At 42.5% G+C, this 8718-nt stretch overlaps 1 protein-coding gene across 1 annotated transcript in view; it reads right to left on the bottom strand.

The window, feature by feature from the left end:
* Positions 1–3937, bottom strand: part of PJA2 (praja ring finger ubiquitin ligase 2) — a 74900-nt gene extending 70963 nt beyond the window's left edge. The window contains exon 1 of the mRNA XM_032156695.2: positions 3803–3937. The gene's annotated coding sequence lies outside the window, so the exon portion shown is untranslated. The remainder of the gene's footprint in view (positions 1–3802) is intronic.
* Positions 3938–8718: the final 4781 nt, after the last annotated feature.

Below are 8718 nucleotides of genomic sequence, written 5' to 3'. Positions count from 1 at the left end.
TTTTTTTTTTTTTTTTTTTTGAGACGGAGTCTCGCTGTGTCACCCAGGCTGGAGTGCAGTGGCACGATCTCAGCTCACTGCAAGCTCCACCTCCCGGGTTCACCTCATTCTCCTGCCTCAGCCTCTGGTGTAGCTGGGACTACAGGCGTCTGCCACCAAGCCTGGCTAAATTTTTGTATTTTTAGTAGAGATAGGGTTTCACCGTGTTAGCCAGGATAGTCTGGATCTCCTGACCTCGTGATCCGCCTGCCTCGGCCTCCCAAAGTGCTGGGATTACAGGCGTGAGCCACCGCGCCCGGCCCACCCATTTTTTTTGTTTGTTTGTTTTTTAATGAGCAAAAAATGTCAACAGATACTTCACAAAGGAAGACATACACTTGAGCAAATTCTCAGTACCATTAGTCATCTGGTAAATGCAAATTAAAATCCCAGTATGATACTACTACATACCCACTAAAAGGGCTAAAATTTAAAAGACTGAAACAACCAAGTGCTGAGGATGATGTGGAGCAAATGGAACTGTCATACACTGCTGATGGATATGTGAAATGTGACAACCACTCTGGAAAACAGTTTGGCAGTTTCTTATAAACATCCATTTATCATAAAACCCAACAAGTTCCATGCCTAGGTATTTATCAAGAAAAAAAGATGTTCACAAAAATTCAAAATAAATGAATGTTCATTGAATAAAGGAATGTTCAATAAATGAAGGTCACTTTATTGTAACAGCCCCAAACTGGAAACAATCCAAGTATCTGTAAATAGGTGCAATGGTCAACAAACTAGTAAATCAATATCAAGGACTTCTATTCAGCAATAAAATGAGAACCGTTAAATACAGAAAAACATGGATAATCCTGAAAAACATGCCAAGAGAAAAAGCCAGATACAAAAGAGTATGTATTACATCATTCCACTTATATGAAATTCTAGACAAAATGATACCATTTTATAGCAAGAAAAAGAGGATGACTACTTTCCTAGTCCTGAGGGTGAAATTGTGATTGACTGCAAAAGGGAACTTTGGGGGAGATGAAAATATTCTATATCTTAATTGTAGTATGAAAATATTCCACTCTTGACTGTGATGGTGGTCACAGAGTACACATTTGTCAAAATAAAATACACTGTACATTTTAAATAAGTACATTTTATTGTATCTAAGTTATCCTCATTAAGGTTGATTTTCTAAGAAGGTGCTCTCTCAGGAAAATATAAACCAGGGAATACTGATGATGCCCACATATACCCACCTCAAAAGATGTCAAAAACATATATATAAAAAAACTCACTTATGGTTTTTAAAAATGTCAAAAACAGCAACATAAGCATCTTGGAAAGCCAAGACTAGAAGGAAATATTTTAATATCAGTGGCTTTACCAGAAAGCTTCACCAAACAACATAATTAATGCTAAAACATTAGAAGCATTCCCCCTTAAAGTCAGAAACAATACCATGTTTTTAGCTATCAGTGCTATTAGTTTTTAATCTACCAGTGCTCAACATTTTATAAGATGTATAATTGCAAAAGCAATGAGAAAAACACATAAGTTATAAAAACTGAAAAGGAAACCACAAAACTGTGAATATCTCCTGATAATTAACTCAATAAAATAATTTGATACATGATAGAAAACTCAAAGTTTTGCTATAACCAGAGAAAACAGAGGGAGAGAAATGTTACTGAAAGTTTCCATCCACCACACGAATCAAACCATAAAATAGGAATACTGGGAAGGAATGTTAAACGTATGAAGAAAAAAAAGAAAAACTATAAAAATTTCCCTAGGAATATAAAACAAGACGTGAATAAAATGGAGAGGCCACATTTCTGAGGAGAGAGACTCAATACTATAAAGATCAGTTGTCTCCAAATTAATCTAAAATTTCAATATAAACTTATTCAAAATAGCTAAGGATTTTTAGTTGAGTCTAAAGTTTATCTAGAAGAAGAAATGCATAAGAAACATTCAAGCATATTTTCAACAAGAGTAATAAAAAGGGAGAAAGGGTTACCAAAATTTAAAATATGCATAATCTTTTAACTGAGCAACTCCACTTCTAGGAACCCATGCTCCAGAAATAATCACACATAGAGGAAGTTTACTGAATTGTTAACAGTGGCTGACAATCAAGATGCAAGCAGGACTAGAAGTGGAAGCGGCACTTTTTACCTTACATTCTTCCATACTGTTTAATTTTTTAAAATCAAGGATGAGTTAAAATTTTTAATTAAATATCGATCAATAAATTAGAAAGTTATTTTCATTATAAATCATTATTTGTGTAGCAAAAAGAAACTGCAATGAAATGTCTTTCAAAAAGGGAATAGAATGAATTATAGCCCAAACTGATGAGATACCAGTTAGCCTTTTAAAAAGTATCAGGGAGACCTATATGTAAAAAGTAAAGATGTTCAAGGTATGTAATTAAGTCAATAAGCAAGCGGTATGCAAACATGTTTGGTATATTAGGTATAGCCTCCCTCAAAAAAAAAAAAAAAAACTTTACATGTACGTGTATGTGTCTATTAGTGCATTTGTAAGAGGATTTTGAAAAATGAACACTAAACTGTCAACTTTACACTGGAGTGGGACTGGAGGATGAAAAGAAATATTTAAATTTTACCTAACAGTCCGTTATTTATATTGTTGAAGTGTACATCAAACTTGCATGTCTGTAATGAATTTTTAAAATTAAGTGGTTGTCTCATATAAAAATGACATGAATCCCAAAAGACAATTACAACACTGAAAAATACAATTTAAACGTTTATTACTGTTATCCTCAGGTTTATTCACATACACTTCAAATGATCTGTAGCCTTCAGCAAAGGTGATGCCATTTTAAAGAAATGTGACCAAATATTTCATGATAAAACAGAATACATTAAGCCTGTAATGAAAATTTTAAACTTCACAGAAACAGCAGACTCAAAAGAAGCGCCTATGCGGATGTAAATTCTTTTTTTAATGTCCGGAGAAGTAACTCTCAGATTACTCTCCTCCCTGTAAAATGACAATTTACCACCTCCCCTTTGCTTCAACTTGGTCTGAGCGTCTTTAAGCTCACCATTTTGAATGTGCGCAAAACGATTAATAGTCCTCTGACGGAGGCCAAATTAAAGGTGCATCTGCAAGAGGAAATCTGGCCTGACATCGCTAACTGAGAGCAGCCCTGGCGGAAGGGTGCTGATCCCGGGAGTAGAGCGACTGCTGCGGCTCGAGCGGGGTGTCTGCGTGCCGAGCCTCACTGACAATCCGGGAAAATGCAGACGCCCAGCAGAGCGACGGCAACGGAAGGCTCCTCGGGGGAGGGGGGCTGCAGGCCTGTGGCGTAAGATGGTTCCGCTCTACGCGGGGTGACGGGAAACCACAGAAGGTGGGTGTGAGGTGTTGGTTGGGGGGCAAACTCTTGGACAGTGGCGAGTGTAGAGGAAAGCCAGCGGGGTCCTTGGCCAAGTCACCAAGGACAGTAGAAGAGGCAGCAGGAAAGAGCGGCAGCGGAGAACCCGATACCAACCGATGTCATCCGTCGGGGGGCGGCGGGCGCGACCGTCCCGGATAGAAGCGCGGCCCGGGTCCGGGCTGGACAGGGCCCAGGAGGCGAAGAAGGCCTCCCACAGCCATCAACCCCACCCACCATGGCCGGCGCAGCAGGCCAGGGACAGGCCCCGCTCCTTCCGAAGCTAGAGACAGAGAAACTGAGGAGCTGAACGCAGCAATTTCCTCGCCCCGACCCCCACACTCCCGACAGCGGAACAAGCCAGACTGAAAAAAAAAAAAAAAAAACCCTCACCGAAATGTGCAGCGGCTCCGGAGCGAGAACAGCGCTCGAACCTCCACCCGCCACCACCGCCTTCTTCTCCGCCTCCAACTCCTCCCCCGCCGAACGCGCAGCGGCTGGCGGCTGTGGCGGCGGCGGCGGCGGTGGCGGCGGCGGAAGCAGAGGCGGTGGCGGCCAGTCCCGCCCCTTGCACCGCGATGGAGGCGAAGGAGGAGAGTACGCAAGCCCCGCCCCCATGGCAGAGGTGACCAATCGGCTTACAGGGTCTCTGCTGGGGGGACAATGCATACGCCCAATCAGAACCTGAGGAGTGGGCTCACGTCAATGGTTGGGACGTGGCAGAAAAAGGGAAAAATACTTGGACCTTCTCTACAGCCTGCTCCCCCATCTCCCACAGGAGGAGTTCACCAATTGGCTGAAGAGCGGAAAGACGAAGCCGACTCCATCCCCCGCCCCAGCCGAGCCCACCTCCTTTCCCTGCAGTACTGCGACGTTTGGGGAGGGGGCGGAGCACCGTGTAGGAGCTAAAACTGCGCGGCCTTTTGTGGTTTGGGCTGAGAGAAAAGGGCGGGGTCTCAGGGAAAAGGAGGAGGGGTGTGGAGAACTAACAGAAAGACTGGCGCAGTTAGGCTTTTTCGGAAATTCCAACAGCGGCAACCAAAATGGAGGCATTAAAATCGATCCTGATTCGACTGGAAACTTGATTAACAAGGTTAAGGTTTCCCGGCATAAAGTTCAGTTACAATTCAGATATCGGTGAGACGAAAAAAAAATGACACAAGGAAGGGCTTGTTTACCCATCCTGACCCTGGGCACTATATGGCGCTTTCCACCCTGCCTCTCCGCGCTGACCCTTGCCCCTCGCTGCTGCTTCGGCTGGGGCGGGGTTCAGAGGAGGCCTGCCTTCCTCTCTATAGCCTTGGGCTGACCACAGCCTCCCAGCTTGCATCTTGAGGCTGTTTGTAAAGCCGGGAAGTAACAGCTCCCATCACTTGCAAACCAAATAAATACAACAGCTGTAGCCCCCGGACACTTTGCTTAATTTAAACCTGGGTGACAGTTCAGTTAATTATGTCAGTGATACAAAACTGTTTCTTCGTTCCGCACATGTTCTCTTTATTCATCTTGAAACGTGTCCGCTTATCTGATTACAGTCCCGCTGTCTTCTCTTATTCCCCACCCACGACCCGTCGCCCGTTGCCCAGGATATATTCATCGCGACCCCTCCCCCACGAATTAAGAGCCCCACTTCCTGTGCTGTCCCCTTAACAACAGCAAACTGTCTTGCCAGTGAACTGAGACTAATTTTTTTTGCTGTTGATGGAAATAAATTATCCAAAATTTACTGTAGAAATTTAGGTTTATGAGAATTTGCCAGACATTTTGTGAAATCCAATCTGAATCCTACCCCACTCCTGTAGTACGTTTCTTACGAAAAAACCATTCCTCGCTTGATATTACTCTGCCTTTACAAGTGTTGCTGTAGGAGTTCTGACTAACCATCTAAGTACCTCTTTGGAAAAAAACGAAATTCATATTTTAATTACATTTCCCTAGTTTCCCTTTACGGTGTTCCAGATTGGCCCAACTGGATACATTAACCTGTTCTGGAAGGCAGGGATTCCCAAATTTCAACCTTTTTCATACTGTATCTGTGTATACTACTCACTATCCTTTTTTCTTTAAATAAATGTATATTTAATTTCTTTAAGAAGGAGACTTTATAAAAGTACTATAAGTGGAAAACTAGCATCACCTATTATAAGTTGAAAGTAACTGTAAGAAAAATGAACGCAAAACAATGTTTTTAAATTGTGGCTAGAAACTGCTGCCCACTAAAGGCTCTAAGTCTAAAGACAACTCTCTTTGTTAAAAGGGCAAGCTACCAAGCATTAGACACACATTAAAGATACAGCACTCAAATGGTATTTTTATCATGATGTCATCAAAGGATAGAAAAAATAGAGCCAGAATAGCAATTACTTTCTCACTATATGAGTCATTGTTTTTAATCCTGCATGCGTGTCCCGACTACAGTTAACCAAGGCATAAGTGATCTATATTACTATGAGAAACTGATATGGAGGCTGAAAAAGCCTGTGCTCAAGAATCAGACATATTCACATACTGGCTCCTGCATTTGTAGCCGTGTGCCTCTGGGCAATCTACTTTGTTCTCTGACCTCCATTTCCAGTTTATTATAAATATGGGAAAGTAATAATACCAACTCAGGAGTTGTGTAAATAACCTAATCAATGTAAAGCATATCATACCTACAATGAAGTACTAGACACATATTAGCTTATGTATTGTATTACTATATAGAGATAAGAGTATGTATTATTCGCTTGTATGTATTATTGTTGATTCCAGGGTTGGGAAGCACTACCTAAGGCATGGATTAAAGGTACTGCATGATATACTGCAGTGGTTCCTAAAGTGTGTTATAATCCCTACACCAACATCATCAGCATTACTTGGGAACTTTTTAAAAATGCAAATTCCGGCAAGGGGTGGTGGCCCATGCCTGTAATCCCAGCACTTTGGGAGGCCAAGGTGGGCAGATCACTTGAAGTCAGGAGTTCAAGACCAGCCTAGCCAGCATAGTGAAATCCTGTCTGTACCCAAAAATACAAAAATTAGCTGGGCGTGGTGGCACACACCTGTAGTCCCAGCTACTCGGGAGGCTGAAGCAGGAGAATCCCTTGAATCCAGGAGGCGGAGGCTGTCGTGAGCCGAGATCAGGCCACTGCACTCCAGCCTAGGTGACAGAGTGAGACTGTCACAAAAAAATAAAAATAAAAAATAAATAAATACATAAAATGCAAATTCTCAGGTTCAACCTCAGACTTGAATCAGAAACTCTAGGTATGTTGCCCAGCTGTATTTTTACAAGCCTTCCAGGTAATTCTGATGTACATAAAGTTTGATGACCACTAATTTAAAAGAAGAAGGCTTGGTCAAAGAGTGAGAGGATCTATGCTCTAATCATAGCCTTAGGGTGATGTCAGCCAAAATGAAGGTGTATGGACCTCTGAAAATTCTCTTCAGCAGTGAGAACACTGGCAAAATTGTCAGAACTAACTTTTTTAGAACTCTGAAAATTTACCAAAGGTTTGCAGCAATCCAGGGAGTATATAGTCAAACAGCTGAATTTCTAAGAACAGCCAGTTTTGTGTCATTTTGACTTGCCCTGCTCTAACAGCCACATGTCCAGCTCCACTGTAGCTTTGAAAACCAACAACCCACAATTGTGAAAATGAGCAGGCTGGTAGCCAGTAGGGGAAGTAGAATGGTGTTGGCGCTCCTTTAAAGAGCCTAATTTCCAGACAACTGTCATTATTTGACCTATCTGGTGGTTCTGCAGATTTTACAAGGTTGCCTTTATTTGATTTCACTCCACGCTCACCCAGTGCAAAGACTTTTCCCCAGGGGTCATTTGTCAAAAACAAAAACATTGATTAACTTTGCCACTGTCTTAGGCAGTGGAAACAGTTGGGGCCAAATACACCTTAACCAAACACTTGAAAGTGATGCAGGGCAAGGGGGCCCCAAAACTGGGGCTTAGCCCAGGAAGGTTCTTGGCTTCACCCAGGGAAAAATTTGATGGCAAGCTGCTGGTGTTAGACAGCAATTTTTATTGAAGTGGCAGTGTACAGCAGCAGCAGAGATACTGCTCCTTGCAGAGCAGTGGTAACCCATGGGCAATGTGCCCAGAGTAGCAGCATATGGGCTGTTGGAGGCTGTATTTATACCCACTTTTAATTATATGCTAATTAAGAGGTGTATTATTAGAACTTTCTAAAGGTGAGGAGTTTTTAGATCCATATAAGGTAACTTTCAGGCTGTTGCCATGGCTCGTTGCCATGGCATTTGTAAACTGTCATGGTCCCAGCAGGAGTGTCTTTATACTAATGAACAGTGTGGGCAGCTAGAGGTCACCTATGTTGCCCTTTGCTGGTTTCAGCTGGCTTCTTTACTGCACTCTGTTTTCTACCAGATACTGCTCTGGTAAGAGCAGTAGTGACAGGGGTATTGACCAGTGCTCAAAAAACAAATCCTGCTGATCTCCTACCTCAAAAGGAAAAGCTGGAGAATAAGATGTCCACAGAACTTTGAAAAACTCTGATATGGTTTGGCTGTGTCCCCACCCAAATCTCATCTTGAATTCCCATGTGTTGTAGGAGGGATCTGGTGGGAGGTGGTTGAATCATGGGGGTGGATCTTTCCTGTGTTGTTCTCATGATAGTGGATACGTCTCACAAGGTCTGATGGTTTTAAAAAGGGGAGTTTCCCTGCACAAGCTCTCTTCTCTTGTCTGCCACCACATGAAATGTTACTTTTACCTTCCGCCATGATTGTGAGGCCTCCCAGGCCACATGAAACTGTAAGTCCGATAAACCTCTTTCTTTTGTAAGTTGTCCAATCTCAGGTATATTTTTACAGCAGTGTGAAAACGGACCAATACAGTGAATTGGTACCAGTAGAGTGGGGCATTGCTGAAAAGATACCCGAAAATGTGGAAGTGACTTTGGAACTGTGTAACAGACCAAGGTTGGAACAGTTTGGAGGGCTCAGAAGAAGACAGAAAAATGTGGGAAAGTGTGGAACTTCCTAGAGACTTGTTGAATGGCTTTGCCCAAAATGCTGATAATGGTATGGACAATGAAATCCAGACTGAGGTGGTCTCAGGTGGAGATGAGGAACTTGTTGGGAACTGGAGCAAGGGTGACTCTTGTTCTGTTTTGGCAAAGAGACTGGCAGCATTTTGCTCCTGCCCTAGAGATTTGTGGAACTTTGAAGCTGAAAGAGATGATTTAGGGTATCCAGCGGAAGAAATTTCTAAGCAGCAAAGCATTCAAGAGGTGACTTGGGTGCTGTTAAAGGCATTCAGTTTTATAAGGGAAGCAGAGCATAAAAGTTTGGAA

The sequence above is a fragment of the Hylobates moloch genome, unplaced genomic scaffold, assembly GCF_009828535.3.
Source record: "Hylobates moloch isolate HMO894 unplaced genomic scaffold, HMol_V3 SCAFFOLD_6, whole genome shotgun sequence".
NCBI lineage: Eukaryota > Metazoa > Chordata > Mammalia > Primates > Hylobatidae > Hylobates > Hylobates moloch.
Note: the sequence above shows the minus strand (reverse complement) of the source record. Positions and strands in the feature narration are given on the sequence as shown.